The 27303-nt window shown below is 41.8% G+C and overlaps 1 protein-coding gene across 1 annotated transcript in view; it reads left to right on the forward strand.

Annotated features, from left to right (window-relative positions):
- Positions 1-9046: 9046 nt before the first annotated feature.
- LOC126418783 (transcription termination factor 2) overlaps positions 9047-27303 on the forward strand; it is a 307228-nt gene continuing 288971 nt past the window's right edge. The window contains exon 1 of the mRNA XM_050085715.1: positions 9047-9148. The gene's annotated coding sequence lies outside the window, so the exon portion shown is untranslated. The remainder of the gene's footprint in view (positions 9149-27303) is intronic.

Raw genomic sequence — 27303 nt, forward strand, 5'->3', positions numbered from 1 at the left:
CATGAGTCCATGCCAAATAGTAATGAAACTGACAGGATGCTCATACTATGACAGCTCAGTGACTGAATGTGCTCTTTTGGACTGGAGCAGGACTCTACTTGGGGACGTAATGGTACAGAATGTAGGTCTCTCATTTATTTCTCTTCTTTGAAATAAGCACGAACCAAGTCCAATTCATGATACATCTGTCATCAGACAAAAACTAATCATCACAATGTGATAGTAGAGCAGTTTTAAATTTATTAATGCCTGTTTAATATAATCAAAATCCCATTGGCAGTCACTAGCTAAATGCCACTGAACATTTCTCCTTATTGGATTCAAAAGAGGGTCGCAATTAATCAATTGATCTGCCATAAATCTTAAATAAAAGATGAGAGACCTATAAATCCCTTGAATTGTTCTTTTGTATGAGGGGTATATAAATTAACCAACACAGATAACTTAGGCCTGTTAGGTAGTATTCCATGAGACATTGTGAAGTAACCATGAAACTTGAATTGCTGATGGCCAAATTTAGATTTTATGAGATTGGCGATGATATAAGCCTGTAAAAAACTTATTTAAAACCTCATGAATTAATTGTAGATGATCAAACCATGTCTTAGTCACTCTCAACAGATCATTTTCATCACATTGATATCCACAGACTACACCTGATTTCTGTTCGAATATTTTATTACAATTAGTTAATAAGTATAAAATCTCAGCAAATTGTTCTTTTGTCAATCATCTTAACTCCACTACTTAGGCTTCTATGCACTCTTCACTGCACATGAACGTTTTGTATTGAGGTTGCTGTGCATAGTATTCAACTATCATCAAATTCATCCATTCTACTTTCTACTCACGTCAGATAACGCCTGTCCTCAACCGATCGACCAGAGTAATCACATCATTTAGAGAAAAGTAGCATCATCCTAAGGCAAAGTCGATCTTAGCATCTGTTTCACTTAGTGAATCTATTTCTATAATGCATCTTCATCTACAAGAAACATGTAACTAATGGTTCCATTTTTCTAATATTATGTAAAGTCTTCTCTGAGCCTTAATACTCTTGGTGCAGGTGCTGACTGCTACGAAATTCCTACAGCTACTGACTAGTTAAATTGTAACTATCATTCAGTCACACATGCTTTGAAACAGATTGAATGACACAGCATTCACAGCTAAGCCCGTGCTGATAGTAATATTCACTAGTAAATCAACTACCCATGCATCAGTTGCTGATTGCATGACAGTTGAGCCTTGATTATTATTGCTACTTCTGTGTGAATGTTACTTGTGTCTGATATTAATCGCATCATTAACCCTAAACAATGTTATGTCATTATCACAACTGCTATTCTACATCGTGACCTACAATCTGTGGTTAGATGTGGTTTCATATTCCATACTGAACTTGTGACTGAGCCCCTCTTTTAACCATAAAATATAATAGATTCTACAAGCAAGAAACAGTGCCCAATAGTTGGAAGAAAGTGCAGGTCACATCTACCTACAAGCATTGTAGCGGAAGTTATCTATAAAACCAGAATTTTTGAATATATTTTGAGCTCGACTGTAACAAGGTATCTCGAACCAAATGACCTCCTCCATGTCAACCACATGGATTTCAGAAACATCAGCCATGTGAAACCCAACTCACAGTTTTCTTACATGACTTCCTGAAAGCCATGGACCAAGACAGATTCAGTATTCCTCAATTTCCAAACAGTATTTGACTCAGTACCACAACTTCACTTATTGTCAAAAGTGAGGGGAATATTAGATCGTGTTGTGCAACACATACTTAGTAAGTGCTCAGTCACATGCTGAGAAGATGCTTGAACAGTTTTATTAACTTGAAATAACAGAACGGAAAGAATCATTTGCTATAAGCGACTTGTCGATATCCAGCAAGCAGAGAACACAGTAATCATAAAGTCAAAGAGTTACAACTCGAAGGAGTAATTAATAAACAGTAACACAGAGCTTCAAGCTGTGGTCATAAATTTGGTGGTTGACGCCATTCATTTTTCACCATACAGTGACTCAACTCCTGCCACAACTCCATCTCTGGATGGCACGAATAGAGCTAACACGATTGACTGCAGCAGTCCACGTGTGTAGCTGTCACTAGAGGAGTCCCCTTGATGAAAGCGGGGCCTGGAACGTCTTCTCTGAACCAAACAGGGAAGTGGACATGTCGGGTGGTGCATGAAGGTTCTGCATCGACTTTTTGTAGTAAAGGGGTTATAAGTCAGAGTGTCGCACCTGCCTGGTGTGCCTCCTTGAAAATGTAAGCGGGTTTCACTCTGCTAGTTAACATGATGGTACAATTCCGTTCACTATGATGATCATCGTGTGTGTGTCTCTGCACAGAATAAAGGGGATCCAGTACAGGGTGAGTCCAATGGTGGCTTGATGCAGTCTGTATGTAATGTGAGGTGTGAACGACTGTCTTGGTCATGTCTGGAGACCTTTGCAGGTTTGATGTGGTTTATATGTTCCCATAACTTGCTAAGGAACTCAGGTTGGTCGTCCATATCTGGTAGTAGGTTGGCATTAAATAAACTCCCCTAGAAGGCACAAAGTCTTGCTGTAAACTAATTCTTCTGTTGAGGATTCTACATCAAGTTTGTACATGGCTTGTAGGCACAGTAGCGCAATGACAGTGCAGATGTCAAGACGTCCCCTGGCACATTAGCGCAATCTTCAGTGTTCGGTGCAAATATTTCACGATGCCTTTGCTGGCCAGATGACGACTGGTCATTTGAGATTTTACGCAGGTGCAGAACTTAGCCAGTTGCATGAACAAGGCTTGCTCGAACTGTCAGCTTCTGTCGGTAGTGATATGGAGTGGAAAATGTACCTCACCAGCCATGTTGATGTTGGAGCAGTGGCCAGGGTTTCTGCAGAGATGTTGTACGTAGGTACTGTCTCTGGGTATAATGTATATTTATCAACCATTGTGAATATACACTGAAGAGCCCCAACGAGCATGCAAAAGTGCCGCAACACGACTTGGCATGGACTTGACAAATGTTTGAAGTAGTGCTGGAGGGAACTGACACCATGAATCCTGCAGGGCTGTCCATAAATCCTTAAGAGTACGAGGGGGTGGAGATCTCTTCTGAACAGCATATTGCAAGGCATCCCAGATATGCTCAATAACGTTTATGTCTGGGTAGTATGGTGGTCAGCAAAAGTGTTTAAACTCAGAAGAATATCCCTATAACCACTCTGTAGGAATTCTGAGTGTGTGCGGTGTCGCATTGTCCTCATAATGTCCATGTATGGGGAGTTTGGTGATCAGCGGAAGTGTTTAAACTCAGAAGAGTGTTCCTGGAGACACTCTGTGGCAATTCTGGGCGTGTAGGGTATCGCATGGTTCTGCTGGAATTGCCCAAGTCCGTCGGAATGCACAATATACATGAATGGATTCAAGTGATCAGACAGGATGCTTATGTACGTGTCACTTGTCAGAGTCGTATCTAGATGTATCAGGGGTCCCATATCGCTCCAACTGGACATGCCCCACATCATTACAGAGCCTCCACCAGCTTGAGCTGTACCCTGCTGACATGCAGGATCCATGGATTCATGCGATTGTCTCCATACCTATATATGTCCATGTACTCGATAAAATCTGTAACGAGACTCGTCCGACCAGGCAACATGTTTCCAGTCATCAACAGTCCAGTGTTGGTGTTGATGGGCTGAGGCAAAGTGTAAAACTTTTTGTTGTGCAGTAATCAATGGTACATGAGTGGGCCTTCGTCTTCGAAAGCCCATATCGATGGTGTTTTGTTGAATGGTTCACACAATGACACTTGTTGATGACCCAGCATTGAAACCTGCAGCAATTTGCAGAAGGGTTGCACTTGTCACATTAAACGTTCTCTTCAGTCGTCGCTGGTTCCATTCTTGCAGGATCTCATTCTGGCTGCTTCGATGTCAGATATTTGATGTTTTACCAGAGTCCTGATATTCGCATTACAGTCGTGAAACGATAGTACAGGAAGACCCCACTTCATCACTACCTCGGAGATGCTGTGTACCATCGCTCGTGCGCCGACTGTAACACCATATTCAAACTCACTTCAATCTTGATACCATGCCATTACAGCAGCAGTTACTGATCTAACAACTGCGCCAGACTCTTAGTGCCTTATAAAGGCGTTGCCTGCCGCAGCGCCGTACTCTGGCTGTTTACATATCTCCGTATTTGAATATGCATGCCTTTATCAGTTTCTTTGGCGCTTTAGTGTATAACATTGACCAGGCACCAGAGGAACTGGTCGCTCCATATCAAGGTAAACGTGGTTGAAGCATTCGGGAACTCTCCAATGGGGGGGGGGATGAGTGTGTCGAGTGATTTTACAAAGTTGGAAATGACGGCAAATTCTCATTTGCTCGTGGCTATGTGTTCTAGTCCCTGGCCATACGAACTGCTGAGGCTCCAGGATGACAAAGATTATGTAAGGCCTCGAACACTGGCCTAAAAAATGCACTGGGTATGAAAGGGTGTGATCTGCATGTGACACTTCAAAGTACAATTTCATGTTCTCATTGGACATGTCGACTAGCAGTAACTTAAGTACTGTAGTGTCACCATGCAATATGGTGTGCAGCTCGGGGTCTTCTCGCTGCGCTGGCGAGCACTACGAGTGCTAGCAAAGCTTCAAGCTGTGCTGTTTGTGCCACGCACTTTTTGGTTGCTTCAAATGCCGCATTCATCTCCACGGTCCACTGCACAGGAGAACTGCTCTTAACCTTGGTATCAGCCAGTGCTGCTTTCAATAATACCTGTTGTTCTGCAATGTGTGGTAAATGCTGGGGGTAAAAATGGATCATTTCTAAGTATCTAGATAGCTCTACTGTAGACGGCTTAGGTAGCTGCAATATGGCTTCACCCTTCACATTGAGTGGTAATGAATTTACTGAAGATATTCGATGGCCCAGGAATTCAACTTCAGGCTTCCAAATCACACATTTCGCCATGTTTAAGACCATGCCATACTTTTTGAAGCGATCAACAGCCTCTCTCAGGAGCTAGAGATATTGATCCTTGGATGATGAGTACATTAACACACCTCCAGCCACGCAAAACAAACGCTTAACGCACACAAGACAGTGTCGGCGAAACACTGCCAGGTTTGTGCCGCATTACGTAGGCTGTCATAACTTTTCTCTCATACAACACAAATGGCGTAATAATCGTGGTCTTTGGAATGTGCTCTGTTGCCTTGGGAACCTGGATATACATCTTCACACTATCATAACACTCAATATAGTGGCTCTATGCAGCATGAGGTTATAATCTTTTAACAGCTGCACCGGGTAGCAATCATGCACAGTTCGCGAGTTGAGCGCTCTGTAGTCGCCACACGGACATCAGGTTCCTTCTTTTTTGGGTACTGAATGCACCGTGGACACCTAGGGGCTGCTGGAAGATTAGATGTTGTCATCTCGCAAAACCACGTCGAATTCCGCGTTAGCAATGGGATGTCGACCAGCGAGACACAGCAGGTCCATCTGTGGATTTTATCTAGTGGACTGCATAATGTGAAAGTTCCTGTGGCGCGCCCAGAGATCTCGTTGAGGCTGGGAATTCACTCAACAATGTGTGGTACTCCTCGTCCATAACCTGTATGACCATGATGTATGTTCTGGCATCACTAGGGTATGCAGTGGCTGTAAGTTGGTAATACTGACCACTAGGCGGGTATCTGCTGCGTCCAGCAGGAGGTGGTAGTGACCTAGGAAATTAGAGCCTACAGTTTCTTCTTCCACATCCATTACAATAAAATCCCATGTGAATTAACGACAGAGTCCTAACTTTAACTCTTCACGATATGTGCCTTATGTTGCAATTGCTAAATTATTTTTGGGGGACAAATTAAATGCAGTTGGAGGTCTGCAACAGCAGGGTGACAATCTGGGCAGCATTATTAAGGTCCGACCCTTTGTTTATTAAATACTTCCAGGCTGATAACCTGTCGGTAATGAATATGTGCCAGTACGTAGTTGAGCAATTAGTGGCACACACAACCAACTGTTGTTTGCGTTTGGATGGGCACAGGGGCTAGTGCACTTTTTAGCCTGCTCTCCGAATCTTCAGTGGTTCCAGCAAGTTGATGGATTGAGTCGAGCAACAGCGTGAAGCTTATCTTATAGGGACACAAGACAGCCACTAAATTGCATGTGATACATGGGCGTATAGCACGTAGCAAATGCCAGTGTTATTCTTCCTTCCATATTTAAAAAACTCTCGACTCTCAACTAGGTAAAGGAAAGCTGTGTATGTTGAGAAGAGGACCATATTGCAAAAGAAAAGGATAAGTAAACTGAAACCACAGAGTTAAGTAGTGTCTCCTCTTAGGCATGGAATAAGCACGAACATCAGCATCCCAGGCGACAAATTTCTTTGACATAACTTGGCGATCAACTGATAGCGCTGCAGAACGCTCGATCTTCGTCGTCGCCGCAGGCTCCTAGACCGCTTGCGGCTACATCCTCTGTAGCGACTACTAGGACTTCCTTGCGACATCTGTGTGCCAGTCTGTGCACTCAGTGCATCAACTTTGGCAGACAGAGCATCGTAATCTGTGTTTGAGACAGAATGGGTCACAGACACACCACTTCTGCAACAGTGTCCAGGGATATCTCTATTTGTGATGCGATGATTGTTTTTACCAGTGGCGCCAGACGGTGGCTCCATAGAGCGTGCAAGTGATTGTCAGGCACTGTACTGGTGTCCATCTTGCTCCGGAGGTGTGTAGGTCCTGGGACGGTTTTCTGTCGCCTATGTCTTCCTGAGTCAGCACTTGCCTGATACGGTCTTCCTGCAACACTGCAACTATACGATTAAGCTCGGTCTTTAATCATTCATAGGCGCTCTCAGCCAATAGAATTATGATTGTATCTTGAACTTCGGAAGCATATCATTGGTCTAGCTGACTCACTATGAATGTAAATTTAATCGCATCCGTTGTAATTCCAGCACAGCAAAAACTGGCCTCGACCTGGGCAAACCAGACACTGGTCAAAGGTGGGAGCCGAATGGCCAGTCACGATATTGCAGCCGGTTCCATCCTGTAATCAACATTATTATGGATCAATCTCCTCAACTCTAATCACATCGGGGTCACCACTGATGGAAATGTTAGATCGTGTAGTGCTACCTACACTTAATACATGCTCAGTCAAACACTGAGAAAAGTTTGAACATTTTTATCAGCTCGAAATACCAGAACGGAAAGAATCAGCTGCTGCAGATGACTCGTCAATACCCAGCAGGCAGAAAACAGAATAAACATAATGCCAAAGGGTAAAAAGTCCAAGGAGTAAGTAATAAACGTTAACCCAGCATCCCAAGAGGCGGACACAAACTTGGCGGTTCACGCCACTCATCTGTCACCGCGCAGTCACTCAACTCGAACTCATGCCACAAGTGCATCTCTGGACGGCGCGAACGGACCTAATGCGCGTGACAACAGCAGTAGAGGCGTCTAGCGGTCGCTACAAACGTCTGACCATATGGGATATCAAGCGAGGTTTGGAACTACATTAAGGACTTCATGTTAGGGAGGTACCCTGCTGTTCAGGTTGTATACTAATGACCTTGCCGACAATACACATAGCAACTTAAGACTTTTTGCAGGTGATGCAGTTATCAGTGCGGAAGCACTGACTGAAGAAGCTGCAGAAATATACAGTCGCACCTTGACAAGATTTTTAAACGGTTTTTAGATTGGTAACTTGTTTTAAATGTTCAGAAACGTAAAATTGTGTACTTCACAAAATTGAAAAACATAGCACCCCATGACTACAGGATTAACAAGACGTAATTGAAGTCGGTCAAATCATACAAATATCTGTGAGTAACTATTTGTAGGGATATGAAGTGAAATGATTTCTTAGTTTCAGTTGCAGGTAGCGCAAGTGACAGACTTTGGTTCCTTGGTGGGAAACTATAGAAATACAGTCAGTCTACACACTCATCAGTGAATGGCAAAACTTACATTGTGAGTTACCGTTCGTGATACAACAAAACAGCGGAGTATACTACCGGCATTGAACAGCTAACAACGATAAAGTTTATTAATGGGCAAAGCAAACTTTATAACATATGTTCTTGATCAATTTTTTGGGGTAAAGTGCTGAGAAATGAAATAGCATTTCAAACCACCGATATTTATTTGGTAACAAAATATACACATAAAAACATAACAACAGTATTTATAAGGGGATAAATAAATCCTGTTTCATTGCTTTGTTATATTTTTCCTTACATAACTAATAACACCATAAACAACTGTATTTTCCTCCTCTAATAGAGCTGACATTTTCACTCAATAGAAAGTTCATCAACTTACGTTCTTGAATTATACAAAATGTAAGTGCTAGCTCTGTTCTGTTACTGTAAAACCTAAATTATTTGTCACTTTCAGATGTCCGACCTTGCTTGTGGAAGAACACTCAATCAAAAATATATCTACGTTGTGATGGAATATTTACAAAAAGCTTCAAAAGCAAAGCAAAATAAGAAAAATAAACATTAAGGAGAAATATAAATAATAAGAGGGAAGGATAAGAAGAAACAAAAACATGAAATTCACTGCTGTAACAACACAGTGCCACGGCCGCCTCTAATACTGGCGGCCGGGACTGAGTGCGGCGTAAATGATTAACTTCCGATGTTATCAGAGTACGATACCTCCAAAACTGTCTTCCCGACAAATCATGACGTGACATGAAGGTCCGTTGTCTCCCTATGTGAATGCCGCCATTTGAAATTGTGGAATGCTTTGACGTAACCAGTAGTGATCGACAGTGTGAATGTCTTAATAAAAATGAAGACCAGGAAAATCTAGAAGCAAAACATCGACTACAGTAGAACGGCTGAGCACGACGAAATTTGTTTTAAATTCTGGTGAAAACCGGCGACCAAACCTACCGTAAATCTTTCTTCCCAAGAAAACTTGACTTTGACCTCCCATATGTATCGTTACCTCAATTGAGAGTCGATCATAATAAACAAAACAATTAACATCTTTGGCATTGTGTGTATCTCGTCTGTGGTTCTGTTTGGCACTGTTTGAATTTGAATTGAGTGTGGCAGAATTCTTTTGTGCGGAGAAAAGCTTATTTAGCATATGTTGTGAGTCAATTTGTTTGTTTAGCGATATATATATATATATATATATATATATATATATATATATTCTCGTATTAAGATGATGATAAGAATTGTGTGTTGGTCTCGTATGTCACTGTCCTGCCCCGAAAGCAAACGAGCAGTCAACTTACGGCATTCTAGCGTTCAGCTGATTTGCTTTCCGCAGAATACCAAGGAAAATTTGAAGACCAGCATTGAATTTTTTTGTGTCTTTTAACCTCGACTTTTGTTGTGGAACATATTGACTTTACAATAATGTCTGACAGCTGAGAAACTATTTTGCCGTGTGACAGTTTCAGGGCGTGAGCTGCTTCCAAGTTAATTGGTCGTGTTTATTTAATTCGCCAACTATGTTATGTTTGGTATGACTGATGTGTATTATCCGTCGATCATAGTGTCAACATCATCGTGCTGTTAAGCTGTCGCGTTGCCGACCTAGAAGTCGTTTATTCGTGTATGCAGACTATTGGATTTGTGAGTTAGCCTCCTAATAAGGTTCTGATTTAGTCAAATTGCTTTCACTTACGTGTTGCTGTCTTTCAGTTCTTGCTAAGTTATAAACAACTGTTTACGGTTGTGTTTAATGAAAGAATGATGTGAAAAATTCTCATGTTTGTTGGTAAATTTGCATACGTTAAGGAATTTATAATCACAAAGCCACTTTTTAAGATTTGCTTTAATCGCGTGTAGTGCTTGAGCTTCATTGAACGTATTTGTAACGCAATGTTTATGTCAGAAATTACATTTGTAGACATAAGAGCAATATACTACATAACCTCTCTCTTAAGGAGCACAATCGTATGTCAGTTGGAGGGACTTATGGTGAGAAGTTGGGGACAGCAAGTTGTGGTCAGTAAAGCCAACAAACTACTCTTGCTGTTCCCCACACCTGCAATTGGGAGCAATGTAAAGTACCTTTGCATAGTCCATTGTCCTGTGATGCATTGGTTCCTCCTTCAATGGGAAGGTCTAAATCAAACCATACAATCCAAGAAATTATCTAAAGATGCCAAATTCAGTATTGGTAACAAACATGATTCTAATAAGGAACTACACACAGTAAACAAAGACCCTCCCCCTGCTACACACACACACACACACACACACACACACACACACACACACACGTCACAGTTGTAGTTCAAGGAATGTACTGATATCACCATTCAGTCTACATACATATAAATATAAGTGGTCCTCCATGCACAATGGCCCCTATCTTTGCATTGTCTGAGAATTTTAAGTGTATCTCTTGAGTGTAGGTGACTAGTGTGTGTGTGTGTGTGTGTGTGTGTGTGTGTGTGTGTGTGTGTGTGTGTGAATAACTTAAAGTCCACAATGAACAGAGAGGTTGCATTCAACAATGTCACAAGCCCTCACGTCTTGGGATACTGAGAAGAGGCCTAACTTAATTTAGGACATTAACACGAGGTACGATGATCAGGAACTTTATGCTTCCAGGCCCCCTCCCATTCTTGAAGTAATACTGGCAGGCTGCATTCTGCTTCCACAAACTGCTTCCATTCCTTTCTGTTTTGTTCTCATTTCCTCTGGGTTTTTCAGTTCCCAGGGCTGACAGGTCATCCATCCAACACTGCCTTCATCTTACGGGTGTCTGCTGTTTGGTTTCCCTTTGAGTGAATTCTGCACCTGTCTTTCTTGTATACATGTTACATGGCCTACCCATTGGATTGTTCTGCTCTTTAGGGTTGTTAGTTGTTGCTTCAAGAGGTAGATTTCCTTGATTTTCCTCTTCCTCCATTCTCTTTTATATAAAATCATTCCCCATCTCTTCTTTTAAATGTTAATAGTATTTTATTTTGTCGTTTAGTCATGCCCCAGGTTTCTGAACCTGGGCATATCGCTGTGTTGTATATTCTCATTTTAGTGCTCGCTCATATTGATTTTGAGCTTAGCATTATCCTGAGGCAATACCTGTATTTCATTCCCATTGCCATTCTTTTCCTGACGTCCATTGCTGTGCTATGTTGCTGGTAAACCAGGGTCCCAAGTATTTGAAGTGGTGAACTCTCTTGAACCTCATGCCATATGTCTCAAGAAAGCCGTGCTACTCTTGTCTTCTTCCTAATTGTGTGAACTCTGTTGGGTCATTCCATGCCAAGTGGTCTAGAGGCTCCCACATGACCCTTATGGATTTTGATGAAATTATGTAGGCCTATGAACATTCACACATGTTCTCAATGAACACTGCTAAAGTTTCAGTTTCACAAATTCAATACTTTCGGAGATACAGTCACTTGTTTAAGACCGTAGCACAGCTTTCTATAGTGCGTCCTTGAATTTTCAGCAACTTTGAGATGAGATATCTTGCGTGAAAGAAACAAAACTTGGCCATCTTATACAACTTTTAGAGCTCTTTAAAGAAAATATTAAGAAAAGGATTTCTGAGCAATTATCATATAGATAATTTGAAGCAAAGTTGGGCGAAAAAATAGCTGTTTCAAAAAAAAGCGAACTTTAGTTTTTTATATCTCTAAAAGTAATTGTGGGATGTACATGAAACTTTGCACACCATAACTCACCAACACAAGGTCTTAGAATATAAAATTTCATTCTCCTATTGCTTTCCATTATTTCACAAATCTAGGGTGAAGTTGACGATTTTTCAAAAAGTGCTAAAAATGGGTATTTCTAGTTAAATTTTTCAAAAAAGTATTTTCTCCAAACTCTTCTAAACTATGGTAATTAGAAAGAGCATATTCTAAACTTTCTAGAAAAGTGGATTTCGTTTTGCAATGCAAGCATATAAGGCCCTAAAAAGTAGCATCATCAAAGAGGCGCACTGGAAATGTGAACACTTTTTCTGGCACTGAAATTATACCTGAAATCTTTTATTTTGCCTTATACATCTTTATTAATGTCTGGGATAAGTGAAATAAGAAGTCCTGATGTATAGGACCTAGCTTAAGTCCAATAACTAAAGAATAAAAATAGAAACAATGTTATTTCTTAATCCCCCCCCCCGCTCTCTCTCTCTCTCACACACACACACACACACACACACACACACACACACACACACACACACACACACACACAATTATTATTAAGAATGAATGTAAATCGTAAAATTTATTTGCATAATCATTTAATTATTAGTTGCCTGTTTAATGAACAACAGCAGCTTACTGATGGAAAAGAAGTGTATAAATGAGTTGCTATGGTCCATGGGGCCTTAACCACTGCTAGTTTCATTTCACCTGAGAAAAGCAGCATTCCCATTGCCATAGGGGCCACGCCTGATAGCTTAGCAACAACAGCCACGGGTGGGTTTCTTTACCACAGGATCCCAAGCGTGATAAGGGTTTCTTTACACAGGTTCCCAAGCCTGATAGTAAAATTATTTATGTGTCCTGTGTAAAATTAGAAGGCACTCTTGGGTTCCTTAGATTGTTTCCTCTAACCTATTTCAATTTTTGATATGCTACATTAAGTTTCTGATGAATATCAAGAGGAATGGTGTATTGACGGCCAGACGAATTTACTGATGGAGCTGGAATAACTGCAATAATGTGATGTTCCAGAACCCAGCACTTGTCACTTCTTGGTGGCCAATAAAATGAATTTGCTGGACCATGTGGGTGCATAAAGTTTATTAATGCATCCCTTTGCGCTGTGGAGGTCTCACAGATATTCCCAATCCACCACACGTTTTCATAGATGCATGCAACATATTGGCCTGGTTGGAGAGCAGACATTAATATGCCTCCTTCGTTACTGTGACCCATTTTAGCTAGAAAAGATGAACAATCATTTGAAACTCTGCTGACCTGAATTGTTGTTTCATCAGTAGGTAAAAAGTGATGATTTTCTCTAGTGCCTGCTACAAAACAAATTTAATTCCATTATTGTTTTCAGAGCAGAAGTGAAACAGATCTAGGAGAGTAAGAATTTGTCCATTAAGTGGCCGTTGCAAGCTTTCTCTTGCTGCTAACTGCTTTGTTGTACCTCCAATCCCATCACAAGGTGATTTCCCATGACTAGTAGCAAAAAAAATTCCATTCGGCTGTCATTCCAAAATCACAAATTTAGGAAATTCTTGAAATTTTTATATTGAGCACTGGAGCCATCACTGAAATAATGAATGTGGGATATCTGTGCAAACCGTGCTTTTATATATTTGATAAGCTCCTTGATAAAAACGTGAACTGTAATAGTGTCATGTCGCAAACAATCACTGATAATGCAAAAACTTAAAGATTCTACTTTCTCATTTTGACGAAAGTAGATAACAAATGGATGAATTGTTGCTTGACTATTGTGCACAGCATTCTGAATGATAAAAGAATAATTTTCTGCAAAATCCATTAGGACAAGCTCTTCGTCTTTCAGATGACATTTAAGGCCTTTAAGATGCAAGCTTTGATGCTTGGCAATGTAATGATGGCATGAGAGACTCTATATTTTATTTTTTACATCTTCAATAAATTCATCCACTACCATTTGCTTCGTGTCCAGTGTGGCCCGATCAGTATGTATCCATTGCTTAAACACAACAACTTCCTATGGCTCATGATCTAGGAAATAGCTGGCAATTTCAGATGCTATAGCTTCGGACCCAGGACACCTTTCACAGCGATGTAGCATGCACTATTTAGAGTTCAAACTGCTAACTACCTTGCTGAGAATCTCCTTATAATATTCACGTATACCAGCTCCGCTAAGCATAATCTTAACATTTTGGTGAATTGCACAGACGCAAACTGCATGCATTCCAGCTGATCCTACTGTTACACACCATTTGGGTCTAAGTTCACAAAACTTTGAGAACCCTATTTGTGGACCATTTATATTCTTATAGATAACATACATTTCCCGTAAATTGCAAAGTAACGATCTTTTCTGCATGTATGTCTTTCTATCTAAAAGTCTAAATGAAATACTATCTTTTTTTCTAGGGCACATCCTACCATACTCATCATCTTCAAAAAAATTTCGCACTCTACTAGCAACTTCTGCTGGTAATTTCCTGCTTTGCCTATTTTCGGGAAGTGCCAGAATGCACTTCTCTGCCTGAAGCTCCCGAGCATTCTTCACCATTCTTTCGACACGCTGAGCTGAGCTGCTCTTTGTCTGACTGTCCAACTTACAGGTGCCAATGTTAAAATTGGCATCTGTTCTTTATGAATTACATTCTGCATCTTGGCTTTCAGTTCAGTCAGCAAATGTGCATAGTCGGCACAGTTTCCACATTCCTTAATTTCACTAGCATCTTCAATTTGTCGGTTTACTCCTATTGCATTTACAATTGTTTTTAATCACATTTTGAACCTTTTGAATTTTCTTCTTCACATATTGGGGCTTATCTCTGTAGCTTACTGTTCTCTTCAGGGGTGAAATACCGATAGACAATAAGCTACTATTTAATTCTTCTTTTGGTGTAAAGTCCTCATCAGAATGTGATGATGAGGCTGATAAAGCTTCGTCCAAGTGTTTATTTAAGGTAGTCCTGCAAGCCGGACAAATTTTCTGACCTGGCTTTATGTTATTAACAAGCTGCTTCTTCAACATATCAGAAGCCTTATTAGTTGTTTCAGTATCAAGAATGCGAATTCCTGCCTTAACATTATGATTCACCTTCCCAAAGGGATTGAAGCATTTTTTTTGTAACCTCTCATATTGTGTCAATAACAGGGCTTCATGGTGTAGGCAAACTTGAGAGGTATTTTCCAGCTTTGCTTCAGAACGTCGGACCAACAACTATTTTTCCTCATCACTAAAATCCGCAAACCATTTTGAAGCAGCTTTTTTGGCAAAGAATGTGACATGACACTTTGTTCCACTATCTCCTTGCCCAATTGAGCAGGAAGGTATGCTGTTCCCTTCTGCATCCATCTCTAATCAGTAACTAAATAATGTATTTGGTCTCTAAGTGCAAATTATAATCTGCTTAAATTTCAGACAAATTGCTTCTGAGTGAAATTATACACAATGTATAATACCAATGAAAAAATCTAATAAGAGATATATGCTAGAAAAGACACAATCAAAACAATTTTGTGTAAATTAGATTACAAACTTTGATGGTTTTACGAATCACTTAACAAGCCACACTCAGTCAAGAGAACCCACTCACTATGCTGCAAACACACCACCGAAATACTGATTGTTCAAACAAGGCTCACAATAATGAAACAATCTGATGGTTAAAATAATTGTTGCCATTATATTTTCTGTAAACAGTGAATCTTGTGAATTTTCTCTGTGAAACTAGTGGTTACGTATTTACCAAGGTAGTTGGCTACATTTAAGTGTGATTACATACAAAATTAAAACTCTTAGATGTTTAACCAACCAATTTCACGTTTCCTTAATAACTTTAGGACAAAAATTCACAGGTTACAACACCTACGTAATAAAATCTCTGCAATATTGATTGGAAAATTTACATCACTTGATGCATGATTCAAGCAAACCGATTCTTTTTTGGAAAAATGTTTTATACAATTGAATCCAAAAATTAGGTCTTCATTTTCCACTTGTAAATATTCACAATTTTGAGAAGTACAAAAAATATGATGCTATTATTCACTGAATTCTTTATTTTTTTTTCTTCGAATGAGATGAGTTTGATGCAGATGAACACTTACGATAAAAGCAGAAGGGCTACTTCTCATAGTTTTCAAGTTTTTCTGACAGTCTCATTGCCTATTTACCAGATCTTTTTATTTCAATTATTCAAGGCACTAATAAACATTTCTTAGGCATAATAAAAGGTTTCAGGTCTAATTTGAGTGCCAGAAAAATGTGTTCAAACTTCCAGTGCACCTCTTTGATGATGCTACTTTTTAGGGCCTTATATGCTTGCATTGCAAAACGAAATCCACTTTTCTAGATAGTTTAGAATATACTCTTTCTAATTACCATAGTTTAGAAGAGTTTGGAGAAAACACTTTTATGAAAAAATTGACTAAAAATGCCCATTTTTAGCACTTTTTGAAAAATCGTCAAATTCACCCTAGATTTGTGAAATAATGGAAAGCAATAGGAGAATGAAATTTTATATTCTAAGACTTTGTGTTGGTGAGTTATGGTGTGCAAAGTTTCATGTACATCCCACAATTACTTTTGGAGATATAAAAAACTAAAGTTCGCATTTTTTTGAAACAGCTATTTTTTCGCCCAACTTTGCTTCAAATTATCTATATGAAAACTGCTCAGAAATCCTTTTCTTAATATTTTCTTTAAAGAGCTCTAAAAGTTGTATAAGATGGCCACGTTTTGTTTCTTTCATGCAAATACTTACAGAGATATCTCATCTCAAAGTTGTTGAAAATTCAAGGATGCACTATTGGAAGCTGTGCTATGGTTTCAAACAAGTGACTATATCTCTGCAAGTATTGAATTTCTGAAACTGAAGCTTTACCAGTGTTCATTGAGAACATGTGTGAATGTTCATACAAAACTTCATCAAAATCCACGATGGTCATGTGGGAACATTTCTCGATATTAGACCACTTGGCATGGAATGGCCCTGTTCTGTCTTGATTTACTTTTAGCCCAACCTTCTGTACATATTTGTCCATTTTCTGGTACATTTCTTTCAACTCGTGGTTTAATTCCTTTAGCAGTACTATGTCATTTGCACATGCGAGAAAATTGAAATTACCGTTTATCTGCACTCCAGTCCACTCCTGTTACCTACATTCATTTAATGCTTTCTAAAAGATGACGTTGAATAGAACACACATGAGAGTATCCTATTGTTGGAGACCTGTCACGGTCTCGAACATTTCTGATGTGAACCCTCGAAAACGAACTGCTGTCCTTGATCCATCCATAGAAGTTTGCACTATTCTCAATAGCTTCTCGTAGTTTCTGAAGCCACATGGTGCACTATATAGGCTATTCCTGTGTATGATGTTGTATGCACATTGAAGACTAATGAGTAGATTATAGACATATCTGTCATGTTGCAGTGTTTTCAAACAATTCTCTTAGGGTGAAAATGTGATCTATTGTCGATCAGTTGGATCGAAAGCCAGCCTGGTATTTCTGTATGTTGTTCTCTATAAATGGTTGTAATTTTCTGAGGGTAATGACTGACAGTATCAGGCTTCTGGATGACTTTTCTGAACTGTACCCCATTCTCTAGTTCATTTCCTTCACCACTTTTCCTTTTCCTTTCCCTTCAACTTTTCCACCAGGAGGAGGAGCCACTGGCTCCGAAACCTTGTAACAGTTAAACCTTTCTGTGTGTATGTTCTCCAGCTGCCACTTGGTGAGTAGACTTTTTATCCATCCATTTACATTATTTTGTCAATAACCCCATTCCATTTTGCTTCCTTTCTTGTAGGCCTATATCGGATGTATTATGGACAATTTTCGGTCTTCAGGCCATCTGTCACTCTTCCATATCAACAGGATTAGTTTATATATCTCTTACGTGCCAGCTGTCACCTCCCTCTTTGATTAATTCGCCTGTTATGCTATCCTCCACTGGGGCCTTGTTATTTTTGAGTCTTTTGATTACAATCTTCACATTTTCTTCAGTCACTTCCCATTCATCTTTCCTCCGTGGTGTCTTCAGGTAGCATCTGCTCTGGGTCAGGGTGATCCAAGAGTTTTGAGAAATATTTTCTCCATTTTCTACTGTTCTTTCTTTGTCATTTCCAAGTTGCTGTTTTAATCTCTAATAAAAAAAGACTGGGCTCTGAAATTCACGTTTCAGAGTTTTGATGCCCTGGGAAAATTGTCGTGGATTCTTGTTTTGGCTCTCCTCTTGTTCTAGTAAACTGGTTAGATATATCCTCATCTCAGTTCTCAGGATTTGCTTCATCTCCTTTCTGATGTTAAGAAAATGTTCCTTTTCTGCTCATTCTCCTTGTCTGCCAGCCACTTACCCCTCATTTTCCTTCTGTTTTCTGTAGCCTTCTGGCATGTCTTGTTAAACTGTTTTCTCTTTTTCATTCTCTTCTTTCTTCCCAACATATCTTCAGTTATGCTTATGTGGACTTTATCTCCTTCCACTTTTCCTCAATGTTCTCTCTTGCTTCCAGATATTCTAGGGCTGCAAACTAGTTTTGATTTCCATAGCATATTATTCTTTAGGCCTAATTGCACTTTCTCATGGCTTCTCAACATTCAAAGCAGGTTGTACTGTCTCTTTCTTATATGTGTAGGTGAACATCATTTTAAGTCTACACAGAATGAGGAAGTGGTCTGATCCACATTGGTGCCTTTATATGAGCTGGTGTCCACGACTATGTGCTTACAGTACTGGTCCACAAAGGTGTGATCTATCTGGTTGGCGGTTCTTCCATCAAGTGAACACAAGGTTCCCTCGTATGTTCTCCTGTATTCGAAGTAAGTTGAACCTACTCTCAGATTCTTTGAGATAGCAAAGTTGATCATCCTCTGACCGTTGTCATTGGTCTCATCATGCAAACTGTATCTTCCTATAACTGGTATGCAGAATTCATCTTGTCTTCCATTTCCATTAAAATTTCCCATGACTATCTTGATGACTCTAGTTGGTGTGCTCTCAGTTGTTTGTTGTAGTTCGTCATAGAACTCTTCCTTTTCCTTGTACGTTTTATATTTGGTCGGGGTATGGTTATTGATAAGTACAATGTCTGACTGACTCATATCAGCAAATAAACTACTTCATGGAGTTTGCAAATTTCCCACAAAGGAGGACTAAAGATTACGCACCAAACCAATAACTTCATTTGGGAGACATTAAAGGAAGGTGGCCCACACATAACCTGCTTAAGAGTTTTGTGCCAGCTGGAGTTATCTGTAAATGGGTGTGGGGTTAGATTTCAGGGGAATAAGCCTTATGAGACTGAAAAAATACCGTCACTCTGAAATGAAAACAAAACCCTAACCAAAATTAGGACAGTGTGTTTGAAAGTGGATAGCTTTGCATATCCGTGAAATGTGAATCTGCTGTTGAGTAACCATCAGTAGCATCTTACTTCACCTTGTGCATTGAAACATGCTCAGATTATTCCTGGCAAGCTGCCGGTGTGACGTTTGAGACTTTCCTGAGCTCAAGCCTGTCCCACTCCTTGGCTGCAGCGTTCCTGGAGTAATACAGTGTTGAAGGTATTCCTGTGATGATGTACTGTAAGTTGAAGGTGATCCCAAACGTGCTCAGTCAACTTCTTTTTCACAGATAATAGTTGATAGTCTCCTAGGAGGAAACTTCATTAGTTAAGTGCAGTGTGCTTATACGTTATTGTCTATAAAGATAAACCTATTGCTTAAATTTAGGATTTAGGATTGGACGGTAAGTTAGGGGACCCTGTCCCAATACTGCACAGACCTCAGAATGTGACTCATCTCTGCTGAATCCCTATGCCTGAATGCCCAAGATATGCATTGGTACCCTACCTTCTGAACAACGATCATCTGGTGTCACACAAATCCTCATTGCAGAGGACCTGACAAATCCACAGCTCGTGGCCTAGTGGCTAGTGTTGCTACCTCTGGATCTCAGAGACCTGGTTTGATTCCCGGCTGGGTTGGGCATTTTTTTTCTGCCCGGGAATGGGCGTTTGTGTTGTCCTCATCATTCCATCATCACTCATGAAAGTGGCGAGATTGGATTGTGTTCAGATTGGGAATGTGTACGGGCGCTGATGACCACTCAGTTGCGCGCCCCACAAACCAATCATCATCATCAGAACATGACAACATTTACCCAAGTTCGATTCCAGGCATTTTCTTGCACATTATGCCACACAGCAATGTACTGTTAGTATTGGACACCTTGGGACTGTTTTGATTGTGTGGAGATGACTACATACTGCCTGGGTTGACATGACCATCCCAATTGTCTCCAAAGAAAATGCCACACACTGTTGTGCTCTCCTTGACATACTTAGGAGCCGTAGTTTGTAGGTAGCGATATTCCGTTGGTGTTATTGGCTGTGGACAGCTGTTGCAGGGCAGATATTCATGTTTTATGTGTTTGGATAATGATTGATTATTGGAATGACATTGTTGAGGTGTACACCAGTTTGGCTGGCAACTTCCTTTACAGACAACCCTTCTTGGTGTAAAGTGACAGTGCCTTCATTGCATGCTTCTTTGTGTCTGCCTAAAGGCCAAATGTTTTAGATATAGCAGCTGAAAGTTTGAATGATGTGGCTGTGGTGTATGCCAAGTTTCAGCAGCAACTACCTGTGGTGAAATTACTTCTTGTGATCAACTGAGGTTGGCAGTACTAATTGTCTGCTTTTATCAGTGACCTAACTGTGTTGTGTTGTATGACGTCATGGTGGCGTGACATAAAGTAAATGATTTTGTTGCTGGAATATGCAGTGGCACTCTGGCATGGGAGCTTTAGGTTTCTAAATTATTCTTGAGTGGTATTAGTGATTCATTGGTCTGCTTTAGTGCTGTTTGGAAGAAAAATATCAGAACTGTTTGTGGCTGTTAGTTCATGAGTTATTTTGATATTGGCAGTTATCGGAATAGATTTGTTTTCAGGTATAGAATTATCAGTGCAGTATGTTGTTTATGGTTGGAATTTTTATTTTACGTTTTATATTTTGTTAGTTAATATGACAATGAATTTCATAAATAGGTTGCGTCGTGCCACCATGGAGGATAACGCATTGACCATGATTAAAATCTTGCAGCTGTTAAGTCCAATTGCTTAATATGTGAAGAGTCACATTTGTGGAGATTGTATGAGATTGACCAAAGTTGCTGAATCTTGGACAAGGAACCAGGGTAAAATTTTACTTACAACATCCACAATATAGTTTGCTAATGTTGGCAACACAATTGATCTGTGCAACTGATTAAATATATCAGTATTTTTTAATTATGTCATTGGAGGATATAGGTGGATCAGTGTTTTTTAATTAAATCATGGGAAAAGGCAGGTGGATCAATGATTTTTTAATATATCGAACATGCTACTCTATTAGGAATAAACATTAATTCACCCACCTTTTCCCATGATTTAAATAAAAATCATTGATCCATGTACTCAGTGTGCTCATGCAGAGCAATTGCACATAGCCAACATTTGCATACTATCCCACTGCTGCCATAAGTAAAATTTAACTCGGACCAGTATATTTGGTGATGTTGCTGGCACACCATAATAAGGCACAAAATACAAATTAAAAATGAAATCACAGCGTCTGCCTTAAAAACTGTGTAAATACCATAAAAGCTCTATTGCCAAAAGTAATCAATGAACAGATCCAATCTGGCTGTTTTCCCAAGCTCATACCTAAAACAAGCAAAACTAATAGGTACTCATACTTAAAAATGATGGTGCAGAACATGTAGAAAACTACATACAAGTGTCCATCAATTTGAAAATTATTGAAACACTAATGGAAAAATAGATTAATGAAGTATGTATATAAATTTAACCTTCTTTGTAATGAACAACATGGTTCCAGGCCCAGAAGAGGTTCAGAATCTGCTATTGCAATTATCCTTAATTTATGAGCATGAGTGTAGTTATAAATTAAAAGTATAAAAAGTTTTTTGTCATTTCGTTAAAAATTTATGGAGAATTAGATTTTCAAATTTTTGTTAAAAATTGCTACATCCTGGAGTAGCAACTTGCAATTTTCTCTGGAACCAGATGCAATACAGAATGGAAATGTCATTTTAATGGCCTTTGGATAGGGTTTCATTGGGTATGCAGCATGATGGTGTTTAAAATATTAAATAAATTTTAAGTTTCTAAAAAAGCCATCTTAGGTAGGACATCCACTGCATGAATGACATCTGGCTATTCTGGGTATGCAAAAGTAAGAGATGGACCTCATGGACGAGGAAATGTTACTTTTAGTTTGTCTTCCTCTTCACCTTTCCCAATAGGCCTGAGGTATTCCTGCCTGTCGTAAGAGGTGACTAAAAGGATTTTTATACATTTCGGCATTTATGTGATGGTACCCTGTAGGGTTTGACCTACATTTTTCAAAATTTTTCCGAAGAGCGAGCCAAATGGGGAAGGGCGCCTTACATGGTGCACTGCATCCTTCGTGCATTGAAATCTTTAGCCCACTTTCTCGTCGTTGTGCTGCCCATTCTCCATCTCTTGGGCGAGGACACCTTCCTGGGTGCATTTTCCACCATGCAGTGTCACTTTCTGCATCGACGATAAACATGGACTTTGTTGCACCTGATATCCAGCATGGTAGCCAGTCCTGGTGGGCCTGCCATGTACCTTGTTGGTTGTAACCCTCTGACCACACAGGGATTGCTCTACTGATGCCTGCGCCTTAACTCCCCGTGTATGCCAAGGGGTAGATGGCCATCTGCCTGGGGCATCAGGACTCCCAGTAGTGGCCATCCTGCCAAGTGGCCTTTGCTGCGGCTGGGTGGTACCCATAGGGAGGGCCCCTGGTTGGAGTGGGTGGCATCAGGGCGGATGACATGTGATGAAGCATAGTCCATCATCTCTTGCTGATGGTGAAACACCAGCAGTCTCTAAGCGTTCATGAGCTCAATTCAATGCACAGAAGTATGACCCCAAATCATTCCCCCCCAGGCCATACTGTGGGAGGAATGTTAGGCTAAGAATGGCAACGAATCTTATTCGCCCCGGAATCTTGTATGTTCGAGAGCTGGTGGGGATTCTTTCATGACAATGAAGCCTCAGTTTTTCGTTGAGCATTTAGAGGACAAGTTTGGGGAGGTGGAGGGCTTGTCCAAAATGAGATCTGGGTCAGTCTTGATCAAAACAGCTTCGAGGGCCAGTCACGGGCGTTACTCACTTGTGACAAGCTGGGGGTGTTTCTGTAACCATCACACCCCATAAGAACTTAAATGTGGTCACAGGGACCTTCTTTTGCAGCCTGACAATGAGCTGTGTGCCAATTTAGAGCGCCGAGGTGTACATTTTGTCCGGCGTGTCCACCGAGGTCGGAGGGATAATCAGGTTGCCACCGGTGCCTTTATCTTGGCCTTCGAGGGTGATACATTGCTCGAGAAGATCAAGGTGATGGTCTACCGCTACGATGTAAAGCCCCATATCCCTTCCTCGATGTAGTGCTTTAAGTGCTGGAAGTTCGGCCATATGTCTTCTCGCTGTACTTCCAGCGTCACATGTCGAGATTGTGGACGCCCATCACATTTTAATACTCAATGTTCCCCGCCTCCCATCTGTGTCAGCTGCGGAGAGCACCATTCACCTTGCTCACCAGACTGCAGAATTCTCCAGAAAGAAAGGAAAATCATGGAGTACAAGACCCTGGACAGACTGACCTACACTGAGGCTAAGAGGAAATTTGAGCACCTGCATCCTGTATGTATGACATCGTCTTACGCCACTGCTACAACAGTTCTGGCACCATCAGCTCTGCCAACCCCAGTCACCTCTCAGAGCCGGAAGACTACACCTGCCCCCTCGATGGTGGGGGGTATTTCCCCCTGTTGCTCCTGCACCAAGCAACACCCCCCAATCATCGGGGATGTCCATCCCCACTTCTAAGCCGGAGAAGCGTAATTCTTTCTTCAGCTTCTCTCGCTAAGAAGGGGTCCCTTGGGTCACTCTCTTTCCAGGTTTCTGCTACTGGGAAGGTGACACCTGCCAGTGGCTGAAGAGCCCAAAAGCAGCTGGTCGTAGGGCGTCACACTAATCCTCAGTCCCAGAGACTGAATCAGTGAAGTCCCCCCAGCCAGGGAAACCCAAGGAGAAAAGAGAGAAACCCAAAAAGAAAACCCCTAAGACCAAGGAAATTGCGGTGGCGCCCACACCACCGCTACCTACAAGTTCTGCGTCTGAGGATGGGGTGGAGATTTTGGCGTCCGCTGAGGACCTACATCAGGCCAGACCCTCTGACAGAATGCGTATAGACTGCTCACGCAATAAGTCGGTGGCAGCAGGTGACTGAGGTGTAAACTACCTCATTGAATGTTTTATGCCTTCCCAGTCTCACGATGATGTCGTCCTCAAGTGGAATTGCGGCGGTTTTTTCCACTTCCTAGCTGAGCTACGGCAACTGTTAAGCTTTAACCTGCATTCTGCATTGCCCTCCAGGAAACCTGGTTCCCAGCGATCCCGTTCCTTGGCCTCCTCGGCTGTAAGGGGTACTACAGGAACTGTAGCAACTATAATTGAGTGTCAGGTGAAGTTTGCATTTATGTTCTAAACTCAGTCTGTAGTGACACTGTGCCCCTTCAAACCCCTCTTGAAGTTGTGGCTGTCAGAATGAGGATGACACAGGAAATAACTGTCAGCAATGTATATCTTCCTCCAGATGATGAAGTACCCCTGAATGTATTAGCTGCACTGATTGATCTACTCCCTAAGCATTTTAATGCCCATAACCCCTTGTGGGGTGGCACTTTGCTTACTGGCCGAGGCAGAGATGTCGGAACTTTACTGTCTCAGTTCGACCTCTGCCTCTTAAGTATTGGGGCTGCCACACATTTCAGTGTGGCTCATGGTAGTTACTCGGCTATTGATTTATCAATTTGCAGCCCAGGACTTCTCCCATCTATCCACTGGAGAGCACATGTCTACCTGTGCGGTCGTGACCACTTCCCCATCTTCCTGTCACTGCCCCGGCATCAGGGCCACAGATGCCTGCCCAGATGGGCTTTAAAGAAGGCAGACTGGGGAACATTCACCTTTGCTGTCACCGTTGAATCCCCCCCACACGGTAACATCGCTGTGATGGTTGAGCAGGTATCTACAACAATCGTTTTTACAGCAGAAAACGTAATCCCTTGCTCTTTAGGGTGCCCGAGGCATAAGACAGTCCCTGGGTGCTCGCTGGAAGTAGCTGAAACAATAAAGGAGCATTGGCGAGCTCTACAGTGGCATAAGCGGCACCCTTCCCTGTAGCAGTTCGCCAGCTTATCAAATGGTGGAAGCATGAGTGTTGGGAGAGATACATCTTGACCATTGGGTGTCATATGTCACCTTCCCAAGTCTGGGCAAAGATCAAACCTGTTTTCGGGTACCAGACCCCAGCAGGTGTTCCTGGTGTTCCCATAAATGGCGTGTTACCTACCGAAGCAAAAGCGATTGCCGAGCACTTTGCTCGAGCCTATGTGTCAGAGAATTCCCCCCAGCCTTTCGCACTCTCGAACGGTGGCCGGAAGGGAACGTCCTCACATTCACTACATGCCACAGTGAATCCTATAATGCCCCATTTACAGAATGAGAGCTCCTCAGTGCCCTTGCACATTGCCCTGACACCTGGGCCTGATCAGATCCACAGCCAGATGATTAAACACCTCTCATCTGACTACAAGCGATATCTCCTCATCATCTTCAACCAGATCTGGTGCGATGGTGTCTTTCCATTGCAGTGGTGGGAGAGCACCATCATTCCGGTGCTCAAACCCGGTAAAAACCTGCTTGATGTGGATAGCTGTCGACCCATCAGCCTCACCAACATTCTTTGTAAGCTGCTGGAACATACGGTATGTCGGCGGTTTGGAGTCACCTGGCCTACTGGCTCCAAGTCATAGCAGCTTATGCCAGGGTCGCTCTACCACTGATAATCTTGTGTCCCTTGTGTCTGCTATCCGAACAGCCTTGTTCAGATGGCAACACCTGGTTGCCGTCTTTTTTTGACTTGGGTGAAGCATACGACACGACCTGGCGTTGTCATATCCTTGCCACATTGTATGAGTGGGGTCTCCAGGCCCGCTCCCGATTTTTATCCAAAACTTCCTGTCACTCAGTACTTTCCATGTCTTAAGTTGGTGTCTGTCATAGTTCCATCCATATCCAGGAGAATGGAGTCCAACAGGGCTCTGTATTGAGTGTGTGTCTTTTTTTAGTGGCCATTAATGGTCTAGCAGCAGCTGTTGGGCCCTCTGTCTCACCTCCTCTGTGTGCAGACGACTTCTGCATTTTGTACTGCTGCTCCAGTATTGGTGTTGCTGAGCATCGCCTACAGGGAGCCATTCACAAGGTGCAGTCATGGGCTCTAGCCCATGGCCTCCAGTTTTCAGCCACAAAATCGTGTGTCCTTCTGTCAGCATCATAAAATTCGTCCAGTCCCAGAACATTATCGTCATGATGATCCACTCACTGTAGTGGAGACATATTGATTCTTAGGACTAGTTTTTGACGTTCGATTGACTTGGATTCCTCATCTTCGTCAGCTTAAACAGAAGTGCTGTCAGCACTTCAATGCCCTCTGTTGCCTGAGCAGCACAAATTGGGGTGCAGATCGCTCTATAGAGCCCTTGTCCAGTTCTGAATTGATTATGGGAGTATGGTTTATGGTTCGGCAGTGCCCTCAGCATTGCATTTACTCGACCCTGTGCACTACTGCGGGGTTCGACTAGTGACAGGAGCTTTTAAGACGAGTCCGATGACCAGCATACTAGTGGAGGCTGGGGTCCCTCCGTTGCAAATCAGATATGTGCAACTGCTCGCCAGTTACATAGTACACATTTGTAGTTCTCCTGCACATCCGAATTACTGTCTCCTTTTCCCGCTTGTGGCAGTCCATCACCCGCATCGGCGGCCTGGGTCGGAGCTAACGATTGCGGTTCACGTGCGGTCCCTTCTTTCTGAGCTGGAGTCCTTCCCTGCACCACCTCTACTTGTGGTCTGTTCACATACGCTTCCATCGTGTACCTCTTGCCCGCAGCTTCGTCTGGATCTTTCACGTGGCCCACGGACTCCGTTACCCCTCCGGCTCTCCACTGCCACTTCCTCTCGATTCTTGAGGTGTTCCGGAGCTCTGAAGTGGTTTACATCGACGGCTCGATGGCTGATGGTCGCATTGGCTTTGCTTACTTTCATGGTTGCCATATTAACAGCTTTCCTTACCCAATGGATGCTGTGTATTCACTGTAGAGCCGGTGACCAGTTCTCGTGCACTTCAGTATCTCCGTTTATGCCCTGGGGAGTCTTTTCTTTTATGTACTGACTCCTTGAGCAGCCTGAAAACTATGGACCGGTGCTACCCTTGCCATCCTTTGGTAGTGTCCATCCAGGATTCCATCTGTGCCTTGGAATGGTCCAGTCATTCAGCGGTGTTTGTCTGGACACCTGGTCCCGTCGGAATCCCAGGAAGTGAACTTGCTGACAGGCTGACCAAACAGGCTACACGGAAACCACTTCTGGAGATGGGCATCCCCGCAACTGACCTGCGATCGTTATTACCCCCCAAGGTTTTTCAGCTTTGGGAGATGGCATGGCAAAATCTCAGTATGTACAACAA

The sequence above is a fragment of the Schistocerca serialis genome, chromosome 9 (genome assembly GCF_023864345.2).
Source record: "Schistocerca serialis cubense isolate TAMUIC-IGC-003099 chromosome 9, iqSchSeri2.2, whole genome shotgun sequence".
Taxonomy (NCBI): domain Eukaryota; kingdom Metazoa; phylum Arthropoda; class Insecta; order Orthoptera; family Acrididae; genus Schistocerca; species Schistocerca serialis.